Source organism: Protopterus annectens, chromosome 16.part0 (assembly GCF_019279795.1).
Source record: "Protopterus annectens isolate FY-2018-M chromosome 16.part0, PAN1.0, whole genome shotgun sequence".
Classification (NCBI taxonomy): Eukaryota; Metazoa; Chordata; order Ceratodontiformes; family Protopteridae; genus Protopterus; species Protopterus annectens.
The window spans coordinates 397,688,248-397,708,427 of record NC_056750.1 but is presented as its reverse complement, the minus strand read 5'-3'; the positions used below and the strand labels follow the sequence as shown (position 1 = coordinate 397,708,427).

General features: G+C 37.9%; 1 protein-coding gene across 3 annotated transcripts in view; it reads left to right on the top strand.

Moving 5' to 3' along the window:
* ADGRD2 (adhesion G protein-coupled receptor D2) overlaps positions 1–20,180 on the top strand; it is a 1,709,855-nt gene that overhangs the window by 178,989 nt on the left and 1,510,686 nt on the right. The window lies entirely within an intron of this gene.

Sequence of the window (20,180 nt, the reverse complement as noted above, 5' to 3'; positions counted from 1 at the left end):
TCTAGTAGCTGCACATATTTTCATGGCATAAGCATAAATGAAATGTCTCTTGTTAAGTTTCTAATAGCTGTGCAGATTCATGCAGTATGAACAGAATAAATGTATTAACCCTTTTAAACCTTGAATGCACTAAGCATGCATATTGCTATTATATATCTTTCTAACAGCAAGCAATATTCATCTCAATATAATCACAAAATACTATATGACCTAAAGCAGATAAAGCAACAGAATAATCACCAAATATTGTATGATTTAAAGCAGTTAAGGCAACAGAAGGACATCGCAAAACAGTTAATGCCAAACAATCAAAATTTTACCTTACACAGAGCAGCAGATGCTCAGCAGTATGAGAGGGAAAGAAGGTCTTCAGATGGCTCCAGCTATTGTGAGGCACCTATGAAGACTAGGAAGAGGAAGTGAGGTGAGGGGGACTGTTAATGGCTAATACTGGGCTGGGCTAGCACCCTGGTTAAGATGAAGTCAGAGAAACAAGTATCCTTAGCAGTGTCTTCCGTAGATGCAAAAGCCCAGAAGCTCAGGTTTTCCCTAAACAGCTGTTAGTGAAACCCTTCCAAGCTTTTCTGGCGCTTTAGGAGCAACTCAGTAGTGCACTGAGCAGCGCTGCCTTATTGATCAGCCTTAGCTTGCACAAAGTATAGGTCCCTCTTGTAATCTCGGCACTACCAGCACAGTCCTGTGACATTAACCCATTCCCTTTCCTAATAAAGCATATAGTAAGAGGCTGCTATCATGGACAGGCAGTTTCACATCATCTCTCTGCCCAGCCTGATAGACATGAGCATTCTGAAGCAATGTATACTGATAAGCACTTACTTCTGAAACAAATACTTTATGTGAAAGATGTAGTTACATTATAAAACTAAAGGCAAGAGTCTCACATAAGGAAAAATTGAATGCCAATACAGGTTGTTAGCACACGCACATTTCCCATACTAAATAAGGACATGACACATAATCCCATATATGAGGATGTACTCACTAGTAACTTACCCAAAGATTAGATGCCTCTGAAACAGAAACTATTTACACACATAAAAATGCAAAAAACAACCACAGCAGATAATAACACACACACACACACACACACACACACACACACACACACACACACACGCACACACACACACACACACACACACACACACACACACACACACACACACACACACACACACACACACACACACACACACACACCAGTGTCTCAACAAATAAGCCCATAAGGTGTAACACCACAAAACCTAATGTTTTGGTCATAGGTGATTCTATTGTGAGACACACAGATGTTTCCCTCACCAGGCTGGATAAGGAGCAGGTTAGGGTTAGCTGCCTGCCAGGTGCCAGGATCTACCAAGTCACTCAAGTCACTTAACCACAAGTACTGGTATGACTCCATCATAGTCCATGTGGGGGTGAATGACTTGAGACGTACCAGGTATAAACCTAGCCTTAAGCAGGACTCTACCTTCTCCAAGTATGTTGCTAAAATAAAGACCAAAAATTATTGACTTTAACAATTGGCCTAGCTTCTGGTGTCAGTCCAACAGGATCCAATATCTGCCAGCCTGGCAACCTGGGAAGGAATGGTGGAAAGACCATAGTGCATGGTGGAAAGGCCATGTTGCTTTGATACAGATGGTCTGCACCTGTCTCCTCTAGGCTTTCAGATACTGGCAAAGGCATTATCCACCCCTGTTTTGCCTTTTGTAGTGACAAAATAACCAAACTCCTGACATAACAAAACCCTCTGTAGATAAACTGAAGGTACTGCTGCTTAATGCTAGGAGACTAAATAAGAAACTGCACTCCCTGGAAGCACTTCTCCCTTTGGAAGATGCTGACATCTGTGCTGTCACCAAGACATGGTTCAAAGGTACAGGAAGCACTCCAGCTGTGCAGGGCTACAAGGCTTCCATACATTCATACCACAAACTGAGCATGAAAGAACCAAAGGTGGAGATGTATCCATCTTCTTTAAGGATAAGGGCACTTCGAGACTGGTCAAACAGAATGACTTTCTTGAGCTACTCCATGTCCAATTAACTATAGGATAACCCCCCTACCACATCATAGCTAGCTACAAGTCCCCCACCATAAAACAGGAAAAAAATGCACCATACCTGGACTTACTGGAGTCACTTGCTATACAGCCCAATACCTTATTCATGATTGATTTTAATTATCCTACCAATGAGTGGGAATCATACATGATCACAAACATGCTGGTACAAATACAAGCTCCCAAAAGAAGTTGGAAAACTAGGAATTCTCAATCAAAAAAAAAAAAAACACCAAGCACTGCTGTAGCTGCCAGTTTTCTTTTCTTTATTCAATACATCCTGGTACCTCTGCCTCACAGGCCTACAATGGAATAACTTCATACAATCCAGGCAGCTTTTTATATTCCAGCTCAGCATTAATTCATCTTAATTTAATTAAATTGAATAATTAAACAATTAAATACTTTTCTTTAATCATTATGCAGCTTAGAGCTTAGAGGTGTACCCCCCACACTTTCACATACATCTTAACTATATTACATAAATTTACCCAACACAGAGTGAATAATTTACCAAATAACACTTTTTTAAAAAAGTATAAATGACTTCTACTACTTAATGAAATAGCACATTTTCACATTTTCTCATATACCTCAATGACTTATACATTTAAACACATAAAAAATACTTTTCAACCTACCCCCAAGACTCAATTATAAGTCCATAACCTATGCATTTATTTCATTAAATGTAAACTTTTTTTTTAATTTCATCCTTACTTTTATTGCACATATTTTTTATTATTAATATCCAATTAATCAAATAATTTATTCATCCAAAATTCATTGCATTTTAACCTGACCAACACATTTGTTTTGTAAATAAGCTAAACTCCATTCACTAAATTCAGCATCTAAATGCCCCAATCAATATCCAGATTGAGACCCCCTAGGATATAGAGTGCCCAAATACACTATTAATTTAGTTTCTAACTTAATCAACTTCCTTTTAAATTCATCCCCCCATAGTATGTTCTTCAAAGGGTTTTGCTAATACACTAAAGAAAAAACTATTTATACTACCCCCATGTGTGTCGCAAAAGTGTTGTGCCACTGGGCTGTCAAATCTCTTATTTCTTACATCACCCAAGTGTTCCAATATTCTAAGTTTCACCTTTCTTTTCGTCTGTCCCACATACCATTTACAAGATGCACATCCACATCCAGTGATGTAGACTACACCACATGAATTACAACTAAATTAATTTTTAACCAAAAACGTTTTTCCATTTATTATCCATCCATCAATATTCTTTAATTTATCGCATACTTTGCAAACCCCACATGGAAATACTTCCTTTCTTTTAGCTAAATAAATCTTATTTCTCGTTTTTGTAAATTGCGGTGGTGCAGCGGTAGTGTTGCCGCCTCACAGCAAGAGGTACTCCCGTTTGATTCTCGGCTGGAGTGCCTTCTGTGTGGAGTCTGCATGTCCTCTCCGTGGTCGAGTGGTGTTTGAAAGACATGCGTAGAATGGGCATGCCTTCGTTGAAGGTTGGGCATCAAGCTGGCACCTTGGCACCGTAAAAATCTACTGCCAATCAGTAGCGGACCGGAGTTCCGCTGTGGCAACCTCTAACTGGGAAAAGCCAGAAGAAGAACAAAAAACAATCTTATTTCTCATTTTTAACAACTCTTTTAAATTATTAAACCTACCATACGAAAAGGTACCTTTTTCAGGAAATAGCTTCCCTACTACTTCATCCCTACATACCACTGGCCAAAGGTCATTTACTAACCCCCTAAGTACTTCAGAGAGGGGAGAGAATTTGTTCACAAAGAACAGAGGTTCTACACCAACCTTCTCCATTTCATTTTTCCTAATAAACTTTTCATGTTGAATAGAAACACTACTTTTCCTTTTATAACTCATGTTTCTCTTTAGCTTATTTAAAGCTTCACTTATATGTTCCATACTATATCCACGCTTTAATACTCTTTTCTTAACTAAATCAATTTCCCTCTCCAACATTTTTTATCAGAAGTATTGGTCATTATTCTTCTGAACTCACCATAAGGAAGGGATTTTATCAAATGACCAGGATGAGCGCTGCCAGCTTCCAAAAGCTATCTGCAGCTGTATCCTTATGGTATGGTTTATACTGCAAAACACCCCTTTCATCTACATAAAATTCAACATCCAAGAATTGCATTCTATTTCTACTAGTTCTATAAGTAAATTCCAAGCCACAAGTATTTTGACCAAGTAATTTCATAAATTGATCAAACTCATTAATCTCCCCCCTGCACACAAAAATCAAATTGTCAATGAACCTTTTAAACATGATCACACAGTCCTTAAAAAATTTATAACATACACAAACATATTTTCAAAATGTGCCATGAATAAAACTGCATAGGATGGGGCAAAGGCCACCCCTGTTGCAGTTCCTTCCAGTTGCAAATATTAATCTTCTTCAAAAACAAAATAATTGTGCATTAAAGCAAATTCTAACAACTGACAAATGTTTGTGGTTCTTGGTCCCTCACCCAACATTTTAACCACTGCTTCCAGGCCCATCTCGATATTGATATTGGTGTACAGGGACTTGACATCCACACAGGCAAGATAAAGGCTTGGGTCCCACTGAATCTTTTTTATATTTTCCAACACATGAGAGGCATTTTTAATATATGATTGCACTCTAGGGAGATACATTTTTAACTGGGAGTTCAAAAAGATGCCTGTGTTCTGTAAAAAAGAACCCACCCCTGAGACTATCGGTCTACCAGGGGGTTTTGTCTTTGATTTTTGAATTTTTGGAATGACAAAATACTTGGCATCTTTCGGATGTTTTAAATACAGCTTTTTAACATCCCCATGAGCAAAGAATCCCAGTCTTTCTCCTCTTTCTAATAACTCCAACAACCTCCGATTAAATTCTTTTATTGGGTTACTTGGTAACTTTTTATAAACCTTGTCATCTAACAACAATTCCAAGGCCATATTGTTATACTCCCTTTTATTCAGGATCACCCAAATTCCACCCTTATCTGCCTGTGTGAATGCATATTGGTCAGTAACAGTACATAACTGTTTAAGAGCTGACCACTGCTCTTTATTCAAATTCCATGATTTACAGCTTGTTATATACTCATAGTATGCAAGTTCAATCTGTTTACAAAGTGCACACTCAAAGACATTGATTGCATTTGTATTCTTCGGGGGTACAAAAGAACTAGTGTAGGGCACCTTAGGTAGTTTCAGTTTTCCATATCAAGTTGAAAAAACAAACAGCAGTTACACTACTTATTTCAGACATGTCTTCCACACTTTCATTCTCAGAGTCTCACACAACAAATGGATTATCATGTAGAGAAATGCCCAACAAAGAATCTTCCATGATATCATTGTTATAATCAAACAAGGTATTTGCTTCATTCTCCTGTAAGCGATGTTGTTTTTTAGCGCCAAAAAACATTCTCAAATTAAGTTTTCTACAAAACACTTTAATTTCATTAATAAATTCAACTAATGAAAGAAAAAAAGTAGGCACATATTTTGTACCCTTAAGCAAAACACTTGTCTCTGCCTCAGCACCAAATCAGAGAGATTCATAGTATCAAAACTTTTTTTTTAGCTTTGCCCGCTTCATTCCCTATCATGTCCCTCAGAACAAACTTGCCAGGAAAAATACAACTTTTGGATGCCAAACGAATCAAGGGAGGGTTAAAATCAAACTCATAGTCATTCACCCTCTGTGGCAACAAAATCACTTCTCGGTTCTCTGGGAAAGTACTATTAACTGACTGAGCGGAACATACCTTAAACTGCCCTGCTAGACAGTTTAATTCCTTCTCCCCTTTCCCTGGAACCTCCTTCCTCTTCCTTTCACCCGATTTTGGTCTTCCAAAACTTCGCCATCATCTGTAGGCGCTGCTCCTTCAAACACTCTGCTAACGTCCTCAAAGGAAATGCTCTTCCACCCATTGGGTGCTGACTCACCAGATGATATCAAAGTTTCACGCAAGGATGGACCCGAACAAGATCTTCCCCTTCTATAACTCATCTGCCTGGAATGCCCTCTCGTTCCCTTGCGTTGCCAAAAAAAAATTGCTCCACTGCTGTAGTCAATTATATCTCGAGACAATTTCTTCTTTTTTCTAGTGACTACTTCCGATTCTACTTTGGCAATGCCAGATTTTATATCAAACAATTTGTTGGAGTAATTGAACTCCAAGGTGTCATTAATTAACGTCTCTTGCAGTCGTATAATGTTTTTACATACTTTCTCATGGGCACCAGTATTTCTTTTAATGAGAATCTTTAGCCAGTTAGTAGTACAAGCTAATGTGACAGATTTCCATTCTTCCAGAAGGTCAGATTCTTCCTCCACAAAATCATATGCTGGGAGCCTATCAACTCTCAGCCCTCTGGATGCATGTCCACATATTTTTGTAACAACTTAATGTCATAACAAACATGCTGGCTCAGAGGTTCCTGGACTTTGTCAATGCAAATGCTCTGGAACAGCTAGTCAGCACACCCACAAGAGGCTCACATGTCCTGGACATAGTACTCATTAACATGGGAGGGTATTGCACCCTCCCCTGTGTGATGTTCTCCATGGTCTCATTTGATGTAATTATAAGACCAGATATCCCATCAAGCTAAAAAATGCTTAAGAATTTTTGAAAGACAAACTACCTCCTGCTAAGTGATGGTATAAGAAATTTAAAAGCTCCCTTGAATGCAGATAACATGGACTCCTATGCAGAGGTGTACACCAATGCCCTGTATAACCCACTTAAGCAGTTGTAGAGAATCAGCTGTACCTCACCGAATTAAAACCAGGTTTTGCCAGAAAAACAAGATACCCTGGTGGGTCCTAGTATAAACAGGGTATAGGACACAAAGAAACTAATGTCCAAGAACAAGAGGGAACTTTCTCAGTAGAGGAAGAAATCCCTCTGTAGTTTAAACAAACACATTAGAAATCTTGTCAGGTCCTCTAAAGGTAATTGTGAAGTGAAAATAGCCTCTTGAGCTAAGGATAATAACAAGACATTCTTTAAGTATGTCAAGCATCTAAAATAGAATACCCAGCTATGCACTAAACTGGTTGTGGATGGCATCACCCATAGTTAACTAGAGGTAATAGCCATTACATCTAGATCTAAAGAAGTTATAATTTCATTATACTCCGCCCTCATCAGACCAATAATTGAGTACAGTGCTCCCTTTTGCATCCATCTCACCAGACACCTGCAACAACTGGGGAGACCACAGAGGTTTCTCACCAAGACTAACACAGAAAAACTGAACACCCTGCCACTGTATTATGTCTCCTACAGGTTGCTAAGGGGTGACCTGTGCCTGGCTTACAGAGCAGTCTCTCACCCAGCCCTAATGGAAATGCTACTCATTCGTAAATCAAACTGCATGAAGATCACTCGCTTCAGGGATCTTAACCTTGCTTCTGACACAAACATTTCTTGCTGGAAAGATAGATACATCTCCTAGAGACTGCCACTTCTCTGGAACAAGCTTCCAATTCATTTAAAACAGAGCACTTCCATGACCCTCTTCAAATGCAAACTAGATTAATGGATGGGTGACCACAAATTCACTCTTGAGGTGGTTCCTATGTTCTTCCTGGACAGAGGAAGTTGATATTAACTACCATATACCCTTAATTCTGTGAACTTCACTCACCTAATCACTACCAACTGGGGCAACTTGGGATAATTATGGCAAGGCTCATTAGGGCCATTAGCCTAGTAACCTTCAATAAACCTACGAACCTATGAAACAAAACTACACTTGCCACTACTTATCTCATCCTCACACTTCTTCATGTTGCTCCCAACCTTACTAACCTTCAGGCATCAAAAAAACAGAAACCTAAACAATTCTATAACAAATTTTCAACAAATACCCTTTTCAGAACCTACAACTGCATATCACTAAAAAGCCTATCTTGGTTAGAGCTGCCACATCAACTAACACATATGCAGCTTCTTACCCCCTACAGAATTATGCAGAATCCGTATGTTTGCCCAGCACTAAATAACATCCCATACAAGTGTGGTCCTAGTCGTTCATTACAATCCATTGATCAAAAACTCCTGTCTGTCCATAAACCTATCAAATCTGCTGGGCATTCCAAGTGGTTAAGGCCTGGAACTCTTTATCTCTATCTATCAAGTCATTACTCTCCCTCATGTCCTTTAAAACCATTTTGAAGACTTCTTAGTCAAAAGCTGGCTCTGTTCTTGTTCATCAGGATAAACTATATTCCTAAATGTGGACAAATACCAAGTCATGCCTTACATCTCCTTACTCTCTCTTCTTCACTCACTTCCTTACTTCTGTCAGTTTTTCTTCCCTGGCTTTCTCTCTAAATATTTATTTTTTAAAAAGTGTAAGGAATAACAAGGACCTGAACAAAGTCCAAAATCATAACAAGTACATCATTGAGAAGCTGGCTGTTAGTTCAATCATGTGTTCTGGTTACTGATTTCTATTGGTTGTTTTGTTTTATTTAACTGTTTTTATCAAAGTTCTATGTTGTTTTATGGTCTGAAGAAGTGGATGAACCAGAAAAGCGTTAACCAATTTTAATTAAACATGATTTTGCACCCAGCGTGAACGTCTGTTTTTATACTTTCTCTCTAAATATACTATAAGCCTGCTTTTCTGTCAGCCTTCAGTGTATATCATGCTTGTATTATACTAAATCTACCTGTAATTTTTCTATACAATGGCTAAAATTTCTCTTAACTATTAAATCTTCATCATATAACTTGTATTTGTCTTAACCAGTGTTTTCATATTATGCCTGATTTGGTATAATTAGTTAAACTGCATTTGTTTTTGTATTTTTAAAAGACTGTAAATTATTTTTCTTAAAATGTTTTGGAATATCTTGAAGCTTTTTTCTGGATGTCTCTATTGAAAATGGCTCCTACCATGCTGGACTTTCCCGTTAATCAAATGTCAGTAGGTAAAATAAACAAAAACGTATTCCTTGGTGTTTAGTGGTTCCTCCATTCATTCAGTGGTAGGTTTAAGTGCCATAAGGCATGGTATTAAATACTTATTCCCTGGTGTCTAGTTATTCCTCTGTGCCAGATCATTAAGTAAAAGCTCTGTTAAGGTACAGTGATCTAAAGTTATCCCTGGTGACTAGTTTTCTCCCAGACTCAATGTTGCAGGTTTTGCTCATTATTCTAGGGATGTGTGGAAGTATGACAGCCATCCAAACCTACACGCTTACATACACATTCACATATTCATTCCATACACATAAATACAGAGCCCCCTCCCCACCAATCACACTCACAGACATACACCCATTCACACACATACACATACACTCTCATTTAATGTACCCCCTCACTAACCCATCCACTGTGACCTCCCAGGCAGATACACACTCACATATGCAGCCCCTCACAAACATACATGTACACACCGCTTCACACTACCTGACCACCAAACTCCCCAGCACTTATCTCTACCATGATAGGTGAACACGAGCTTTTGAATGTGTTCATTAATATGAGTTATCAGGAGTTGCTGTGTTTATTTCATGCCCTCCCTGAATTGCCCAGCAGTGTAAATGCCTTACCATAGTCAATGCCATAAGCCGTATTTAATGGCCATTTCCCGCTAACTTTCCTGTTATCATCCTATACTGTTATCTACTGTTTTACATCTTACTTTGCCTATCCAACAGTTCTTTGAGTCTCTGACTACTACTTCACATGTTATTCTCATTATTCCTCTAACTTTCTTACCTCACCTACATAAATTTTCTCTGTCTTTGTCTTTTCAGTTCTATCCATAGATTTATCCCTCTAAGTCCACAGCCAGCTAGACGTGTATCTGCTTGTACTGCTTCACTCTGCACCAGTGTTGTGAAGCCAGAATCAATTGCCTCACAGATAGTACAATTAAATTATCTGACCTGTAAAAGAACAACCTGCAGTGTAGGTTATTTTCCTAGATGTTGGTGCACTGTTAAAAAGACTTTTGTAATATTGTAGTGTAAAGCAAGAGGTCAACACACTAAGTTAAAACCCAACTCAATTGACACAGCCACATACCTAACTCTATATCTTGGCCCAACTAAGCTTCTCCCATCTGTAATTAGTTTCCTTGCACTTTATTAGCCGCTGTAGGAAATATAATTTACTGTAAAGCTACTCCCATGTGTTACAGATGTAAGCTTCTCCCATTAGTGAATGATATACTTATTGTGTGAAGCTACCCCATTTGTATTAGTTTCTTACACTCTACTAGACACTACAGGGTCTCTGCTGTTGCCAGTGTACTTGGAATCTAGCATACTGACTTGGAATAGCTGAAAGAAACTGATTGTTTTTACTGTTTCAGTCAGCTCTGTATCATAGATTTTCCTGCTCCATTCGCCCTTCGCTCTGCTTGGGCTCACTCTGCTCCCCTACTCTACCCCCATTCCCACCCACCCTCACTTTCATTTGATTTATACCGATCAGACTCCTCCCACATTCCATCAACTAATCACAGCCCACACCACCACTAATTAGATAATCTGTCCCACTAAATCCATTAGATCTGATAACCTGACCTATTGCAATAACACCTAACATTTACTACATCCCATTAACACCCTACCTTACTAAAATGATTCACCTGAATAGCAAACACCTTAACCAAACAGCCATGTATATTACCTATGGCTCACTGCTAATACTTTTTTGCTCCCTCACATCATTCTACCACCAGTTCTAGGCATCAAACCCCATCCCTAGCAAACCTCCTCATTCAACCACAAAAATAACCCATTCAGCATTCTCATATCACCACACCTCTTCCATACCCACCACATGGATTACCACACTAATAAACTCCAACCCCTAAAGACATCATCCCAAAAATATCAAAAACACTCTAAACTGCAACACAAAGTCACCAAGCTAATCTTGCACCTTATCAAGCAATTAAACCACTCTGGAGACATACACCCCAACCGTGGCCCCGACCCCATTCAAAACATAGCCAAAAACTCCAACATAGTTAATCCAGGACTACTATACCAACAATGTAACACTTCCCTTCTCCTGCTTAACATTAATGCAAGAAGTATTGAAAACAAAATACATGACCTGCATGCCCTACTCTCCCACTATTCCCCCAATATTGTAACACTAACAGAAACTTGGCTTAAACCCAGCAACAACAGCAATAAAATTGTACCTCCTGGATATAATATTCTACGTAAAGACAGGGTATCCAAAAGAGGTGGAGGGGTAACCATCTTATTCAATGTCCACCTATTGATTGACTGCATACAATTAAGTATATCCAGCTTTGACAATGCAGAACTTATCTGCACCAGTTTGACACTTAACCCCAGAAAACTAACATAATATGTGGCTGCTATATCCCACCTGAGAACAATATTCCCACACTAGAAAGTATACTAGACTGGGTCTATTCTTCCCTCCCACAGAAACAATTCTGATGGGTGACTTCAATGATGATTGGCTCAACTGTTCTTCTCAGAACCTAACTTCACACATTAACCTACACAAGTTCACCCAGCTAATCACATCCCCTACAAGGACTGCCAAATCCTTCAATGACACTCTATCCTGGACTGGATTTTAGTCAAAAATCCATCCCTGTCCACATAATCAGGCTGACTCCCTGATGGTCTGAGTGACCATCTCCCAACCTTTCTGCTAAGAACCCGTACTCACCATACCAACCAAACAACCTACCATAACAGTAGAAGTAAAAAAAAACTTCAACCCAAACAGGTTCATCTCCTAACTGAAGAGCTGCAATTGGGAATCTCTCAGACAGCTACCACTTGAAGACACAGTCAGCTTCTTCAACACCACTTTCCTAAATGTACTAAACTCCCATGCACCCTCTAGAACAATCAGAGTAAAATTTAACTATGCACTCTGGCTTACTAAAGAATATAGATCCTTACTCAATGCTAGAGATAAGGCTTGTGAACAATTCAACAAACACAAATCCCATATAACAAGACAAACATTCCTAGAACTGTGAAATAAAGCTAAGAAATTAGAAAAGTCAGATAAAATCAAATATTACCACAACATCCAGAAAATATACCATAATAACTCTCAAAAATTTGGGCAGAAATTAATAATTTACTCCTACCATGCAAATTGGCTACACCTACCCCATCAACCAACAACTCCGATAGTATATCATCCCATTTCAACAAATACTTTACTGAAACCATCAAAACCCTAGCAAATTCTCAGTCTACCTCCAGCAACCCTACCCCATCTACAACCCAGCACTGCACTAACACCCAAAATAGTAACATACTCTTTACATTTCACCCAGTGTCCGTTGATGCCATAAAAAATACTAGAAAAACTGAAGCCAACCACATTAACATTCGATAACCTCACAGCAGATTTTCTACAAATCACAGCAGATGCTGTAGCATATCCAGTAGCCATGCTCATACATAGGTCACTATCTGAGAACCTTGTTACTGATACTTGGAAAATTTCCCACATTATACCTTTACATAAGAGTGGGAATTCAACTGAACTAACTAACTATAGGCCAATAGCGATCCTGTCCCCTTTATCTAAAATTCTAGAGAGGACTATGCACACCCAATTATCAGCCTACCTCCACAAACATAAACTATCAAACACTCAACTTGGCTTCCGCCCCTCTCACAGCATCACTACAGCCCTCATGTCATTCACAAATACAAAACCAAGAGAAACGTTACAAAGCAGACAAAAATAACATATATATATATATATATATATATATATATATATATATATATATATATATGTTTGTACTACTTTACACCTGCTGGGACCTACAATAAAGAGGATTTATTGCAGTTGCCTTTTTGGTCTATTTTGTGCCGTTTCTCTTGGTTTTGAGTTTCTTTTGGCACTTGCTTCCTTTTTTTCTGTTTCATTCACAAATACAGTTAACCACTGTAGAAACAATGCAGAATTTGTATCTGCGACATTTTTAGATCTGTCCAAGGCCTTTGACATGATCAACCACAACAAATTCATCAAGATGATTTCATCCTAAACCTCAGTAACTCTTGCTATCTCATGGTTCTATAGCTACCTAACAGGATGACAGCAGGCCCTCCAGTGGCAATACAAACTTTCCCCTCTTCTCCCTGTTACTGTAGGAGTTCCACAAGGCTCCATCCTTGGACCCCTACTTTTCTCTCTCTTCACCAACCCCACATGCCACAGTCATTCTGTATGCAGATAGCTCTACTCTAATATGCACAGCATCCTCTCTGCATGACCTCCACACCATAACCCAAGAATCCTTTATATCCATTGAGTTATGGCTCACCAACTCTCAGCTCATACTAAATCCCAACAAAACAAAACCCCTTCTCTTCTGCCCAACAAAATCCACCTCATCTTCCCAACCTTTCACTATTCTATCCAAAAATAAAACTGCTATCACCCCATCAACTCATACCAAACTGCTAGGCATAGAAATTGACAACAACTTGAAGTTTGATATACATACAACAGAAACCATTAAGAAGATCCACAAAAAACTAGGTCTTCTATACAGAAACAAGCAATTCTTAACAAGACACACAAAAGCTACTATCGTTCGCACACATCTCCTATCTTCCCTTCTATATGCCTCCCCAGTCCTAGCCAACCTCCGCAAAACTGAACTAACCAAACTTGAATCTTGTTACAATAAAATTGCCTAGTTTGCCACTGGTGCCCCCTACAGGACACATCACTGCTCAGACCTAAAACAGCTAGAATGGCTAGAGCTTCCTCAACTGCTACATTTTAATCAGTTAACCTTTGCCCACAAAATACTGCATCACCCAGATAAAACCCCTGCCCTCCAAACACCATTTCAACCATACTCCACTTCTAGACTCCTCCACTCCAACTACAAATTTCTACTAATCACCAGCAAAGCAAAGACTACAGCTGGGGAATCACTCTTTGCAAACTACATTCCCAAAATATGGAATAAACTCCCCAGCCATATTACTTCCTGCTGCTCTATAACATAGCTTAGAAAACACCTAAAATCACACTTGAAAGACAACCTCTGTTCTTGTAGCTGTCCTGGATAGCTCACCAAATGTATTTGCTCTACCTCTCTAGCTAATCCTTGCTGTCCTCTGACATCCTACCAAATGCATCTGTCCTGACTCTATTCTTATCAGTCTCTTCTTCTCATGTATGATGAATGACCTGTGTGCTTACTCTTGTTGGACGGGCAGTGTCAACATCAACATTACCCATCTATGTATTACATTTATCATCCTGTAACTGGCATTTTTGTCTGTATGCCATTTTTTACACTGTTTCATATTTTAAAATTCTAAGTTTTTTTTTTCTTTTTTGTAAGCTTTTGTGAATTTTTTTAACTTTTTTGCAAGTTTTTTATAAGTTTTTGTAACTGGAGCTTTTCTCCCCGGGCCTCCAGTGAAAAAGGACCTCTATCCAGTCAGACTTTCCTCGTTAACAAATGTAAAATAAATAAAATAAAAATTCTGGAGAGAGAGCACTTAGCTAATTAGCATATGCCAGACCCTGGAAATACTTTGTTAGACTATAGTATGGCTGCAGAGATAGCTCACCATGGTGCTGCAAGTCTTCATGTAAAAGCATCTCTGTAGGTTACCATGAGGTCAGAGCCATAGCTGGCCCATCTAGTGTCCAGTGCCAGTCCCAAATGAAGTGCCTTACCCCCCATGAACGAAAAGCAAAAAAAAAAAAAAAATCACTTTAATGCATTAATCCATTAATTGATACATTATAGTGATCAGCTTATTATTGACTGATCCATGTCTCCCAGCTCCAGTAATACAGCTAGGTAGGGTGGGTCAAATGGGGCAAATGCCCTGGGTGCTGTCTTGTCCAGAGCACAATTTCCTGATGTAAAATTAAAAAAAAAAAAAAAAAAAAAAAAAATATATATATATATATATATATATATATATATATATATATGTATATATATATATATATATATATATATATACAGTTTTAATCAATTTTTTTTTACTTCACTTTAAGAGAAATGACAGTGTGTATGTCCTAAACAGACATCTGAGATACCCCTGCATGTCTCTCTTTCCCTCTTGCAACATCTTGCTTGGGCACAACCCCAAAAAGATCTGTGATTGATTTGTGCAGGTCGAGGGGGCATTGCTATGGTGAAATAAAGACAGTGTCTTGGGTTATATCATTGGCACCCACAGTGAGCAGAGAGAGATATAGTGCTTTCAAAATCTAAATCATTCACTATGTGCACATTTGGTGTATGGAGATAGAGACTAGGACAGAAAAAAAACAGGTCTAAGTGAGTAGGTTTACTTACAGGTATGTTTGTTATGCATACATGGGTAAACTACTGAAGGAATCATTGGGGACATGTTTAATTTTTGTGTCATTTGAGTGCTTGTGCATACTTGTACAAACTACGGGAAAATAATTTTTGTGTCATTTGAGTGCTTCTGCATACTTGTAGAAACTATGAGAAAATGTTTAATTTTGGTGTCATTTGAGTGTTTGTGCATACTTGTACAAACTGCATGGGGATGTTTAATTTTGGTGTCATTTGAGTGCTTGTGCATACTTGTACAGACTGGGGGAGAATGTTTAATTTTGGTGTCATTTGAGTGTTTGTGCATACTTGTACAAACTGCAGAGGAATGTTTAATTTTGGTGTCATTTGAGTGCTTGTGCATATTTGTACAGACTGGGGGAGAATGTTTAATTTTGGTGTCATTTGAGTGCTTGTGCATACTTGTACAAACCACAGGGGAATGTTTAATTTTGGTGTCATTTGAGTGCTTGTGCATACTTGTACAAACCACAGGGGGATGTTTAATTTTATTGTCATTTGAGTGCTTGTGCATATTTGTACAAACCACAGGGGGATGTTTAATTTTATTGTCATTTGAGTGCTTGTGCATATTTGTACAAACCACAGGGGGGTGTTTAATTTTATTGTCATTTGAGTGCTTGTGCATACTTGTACAAACCACAGGGGGATGTTTAATTTTATTGTCATTTGAGTGCTTGTGCATACTTGGCCAAACTGCTGAAGGGATTATTGGGGTAAACATTTCATTTTGCTACTTGTGCATACATAAACAAACTGATGAAGGGGGTGTTTGGGGAAATGTTTCATTCTGGTGCTTGTGCATATATGGACAAACTGCTATAAGGATCTTTGTGTAGAAATTATTCATGATGGTGTCATTTGAGTGCTTGTGCATGCATGGACAAATCGATGAAAGGGTCACTGGGGAAATGTTTCATTTTGATGTCACTGAAATGCTTGCGCATACATTGACAGATTATGGAAGGGATCACCAGGACATTTAAAGAAAGAAAGCAAACAATGAAGCTACACTGCTTAATAGGCAACACTGCAGCAAAACTAAGCATAATTTTAACGTATATTCTTGATTTTGAAACAAATATATATAGTGAATTTTTCCATTATAACTCCCCAAAGATTAAACCCCTGATGATCAGGCTCACTGAAATTTAGGTGTTTTTTGGGGCAGGCTCCCCTGCACCCCCAGTGTGAAGGAAAGCTACTCATACCCTACAAATTTATATTAATAATCTCTTCTTGGTCATTGAAAAAAAGTAACATATGTCTGTCTCTCATGAGAGCAATCTCAGGAGGGCATACCTCTGAACTTCTTAGTGCAAGAAATCTGGACAAAGCTTAAAATAACAGGACAAAGACCCAATAATAGGGACAGGTTTTAAACAGGGCTCCTATAAAGTTTAAACTTAGAAAATTGCAAGAATAACAGGGTTTGTATTAGTGTTTATTATCTGAAGAAATGAAGTCTGAAACACAAATGTATGTCATTATTTAATGAGTTCAATTCTCACTGATTTGTGAGAAAACTACAAATTTTATGAGGTACAAATCTGGGTATTCTGTAAAAATCTCGATAGTTAAGAAGTATGGCCAGGGGCCAGGGCTAAGTGTCCATCACATGTTGTTTAGTACTTTGAAAGTCTGTTTGTTTCCTCGGTGAACTAAGGAGAAAAAATGATCAAAATGAGGCCTGACTGTACTCCGTATTCCTAAAAGGCTTTATTAGAGTACCATGACATAGTTTAATTACTGCAGTTTTGTAGAATAACAAATGGTGCTGCCCACATCGTTATACTCTATGCCTGAGCCAGAGGTTGGTGTAGGGCTTTGGAAACCTTTCTTCTTCCTTTGGTGTTTAAGCAGCTGAAGAGTATCATAAAATAGGATAGGTATACGTAATGCAGTATAAAATAGTTATTGGATTTGATATTTAGGATTATTACTGGGCTTTTATAAAATGTGTGTTATAATTAAAATGAAGCTAATTTTAGTTCAAGCATTTCCTTTATTGATGAGAATGGATATGTACCTATAACGATTGGTTTTGTGCAGTAATAAAATAATTTTGTGTGTGTGTGTGTGTGTGTGTGTGTGTGTGTGTGTGTGTGTGTGTGTGTGTGTGTGTGTGTGTGTGTGTGTGTAAGTTCATAGGTTAGTACTAGACCATCTGCCCATGTGGGCCATTTTAAACCTAACCAATTTTCCCATCCCAACGGTAAGAATCAAACTATGTATCTTGTGCATATGAGATAAACCCAGTATGACTCATAAAGTCAGAAGCACTTTAATCCAAGGGACCATTTTTTACCCAATATTTTTTTTTTCTCTTGCTTATACTTTGCATTTATCTTTACTTGCTATGTTTGGAGATCCTTTCATAACTGAAATAAGGCACTTGGCGGTACAGCCTATATTGTCCAGTAGGGCACACCCCTGTTGCTAAACAGTAAACACATGCTGTGTAAGTGCCTAGTATCTTATTATGCTAGTAGGGCATGCTGTTAGCAGACAATATATCACACGTTGTTGTGTAGATGATCCAGTGTTCACCGGCTAACAATGACTATTAAAACATTGTGTTACAAGGAGCTGTCAATGTGACGCAGACTTCAGATACAGATAGTGGTGGAGTATATACTAAACCTTTTTTGTATAGTTTACATTATATATATATATATGTATATATATATATATATATATATATATATATATGTATATGATATTGGAGGGTCAGGGTGTATACCTCAGCTACTTCTCCATTGGGTCATGATTTTTCTGTCTGTGACACAGCCACAGTTAGTTCATGGTTTTCTGTGTTGCAGTTCATATTTACCAAGCTATTAATAGTATAATTTCTTATGCAAGTATTGGCATTTGGGCTATATCTGCAAAGAGATGTGGATTGTGCTGAATTCTGCTTTATTTTTAATATCTGTGTGGTTTCTTTAAAATTGCTAAAGCTCTGTTATATTTGGTTATGTGTCACTATGACAGTTAAATGATTAACTCTGAAAATGCATTAAACTGTCAATAAAACTTCCTGTTTGAACATGCTTTTTAGCATATTGGTCTATGTTTTTGTGAAAAGTTGTTGTCAAAGCATTTTTCCCATCCCTGTTCAAAAAAAAATTTTTTTTTGCTCTGTAGGCATCGGGGTCCAAATGAGGTTCTTGCCCTTGGCTCCAGATGGCCAAGCTGCTCCTCTGCCCAGCTGTTCCATTGACAGCAAGGAAAAAGAAACACCTTACTGTATTAAGTCAATTGCTACATTGTAGTGAGTGTCTTATTACAGACAAATCCACTCCCCAGTATTCATTTGAACAACAACAAAAAAGCACCTTATATACAGGATGCTCTGAAATTCCTGTCTGTACCAGCATTCAGAACTGCTGGTACAAAAAGAATGCAGGAAATTCTCTCCCCTGTTGTTCCCTCCCATACTTTGTGCCTGTGACAACTGCCCCCTTCACCCCACCCTTGTTACACTACTGCATAAGGTGTACATATGATGGATACTTCACAGTATCCATTCTGAATTTGGGGGAATATTAATAATGTTGTGCCTGCATGTGTTTCTACTTCAAATAACAAGCTAAATGCAGTTTGCAAGCAAGATGTATGACACACTTCCCTATGAATTTTGCTGGACAATGTAAAAGTGTCAGAGACAGCATCTTATTACAGCCATTATAGCCATTAGTCTGTTCATTTTTGTGCCTTAAGACTTAACATACAATATGATGTATTTTATGCTAAACAATTTCAGTAAATATCAGTATTATATTTTATTATATTAGTAAAATACAAAAACTACAGTATTTTTTCAGAAATATATTTTCTGTTATGTATAGCTGACTGGCAACATGACAAATGCAACATGACATAAACTCATTGTCCTTAACACTAAAAGCATATGCTGCATTCACACCATAACTAATTATTCATGTATCGTGTCTTTAAAAAATTAGAAGTAAATCTCAAATGATTACAGAAATATAGCCGTAGATACTTTTAGGATAGATTCAAGTTGAACTATTCAGCAAAAATTTCTAGTCTTTAATATTTTCAAGGCATTTGATTTAGAATGAAATTTTGTTAGTTTTGTTCCATTTTAATGTCCCCATACTGTGAACTTATAGCATTGTGCTGTTTTAATATTGCATTTAAAACATGTACTTCTATATTGAAGCAAGTTTTTAGTATGTCAAATGATGTAGCAGAAATTGACATAAAAATGAAAATTTTCAAGATGCAGCTGTTTTATTGCTCTTCAAAATACAAGCACAATTTCAGAAATCGTATAACTGCTTGTCCTAAAAATTATCTGCAAATGTAATTCTGATATATCAGACTATTTTGATGATACAATATTTTGTGGACAGGCCAAACAAACAGACAAGCAATCAGAACATATCCTTCAAATATATGGGTAGTAATAAAGGGGTAAAATGTAGATGGCACTGTTCTGCTGTAAGTGCTCCTCTGAACTAGGTATAATAGCTATTGGTTATAACTAACAACCAAGTCAATCCTGCAACGGTAGCAGTAACATAAGAGCAGAAGACAAATCCTCTTCAACAGCCACTTGAGGATCGAGCTGTACATACAGGTGCATCATAATGACCCCCGGGGCCTATGTGAGGCATTTTTATTTTAGGCATAATGGTGTCATGACAAAGTGCTAATTAATGTGACATATATGGGACACTTTTTATCAAATAGTGAAAATTCATCTTT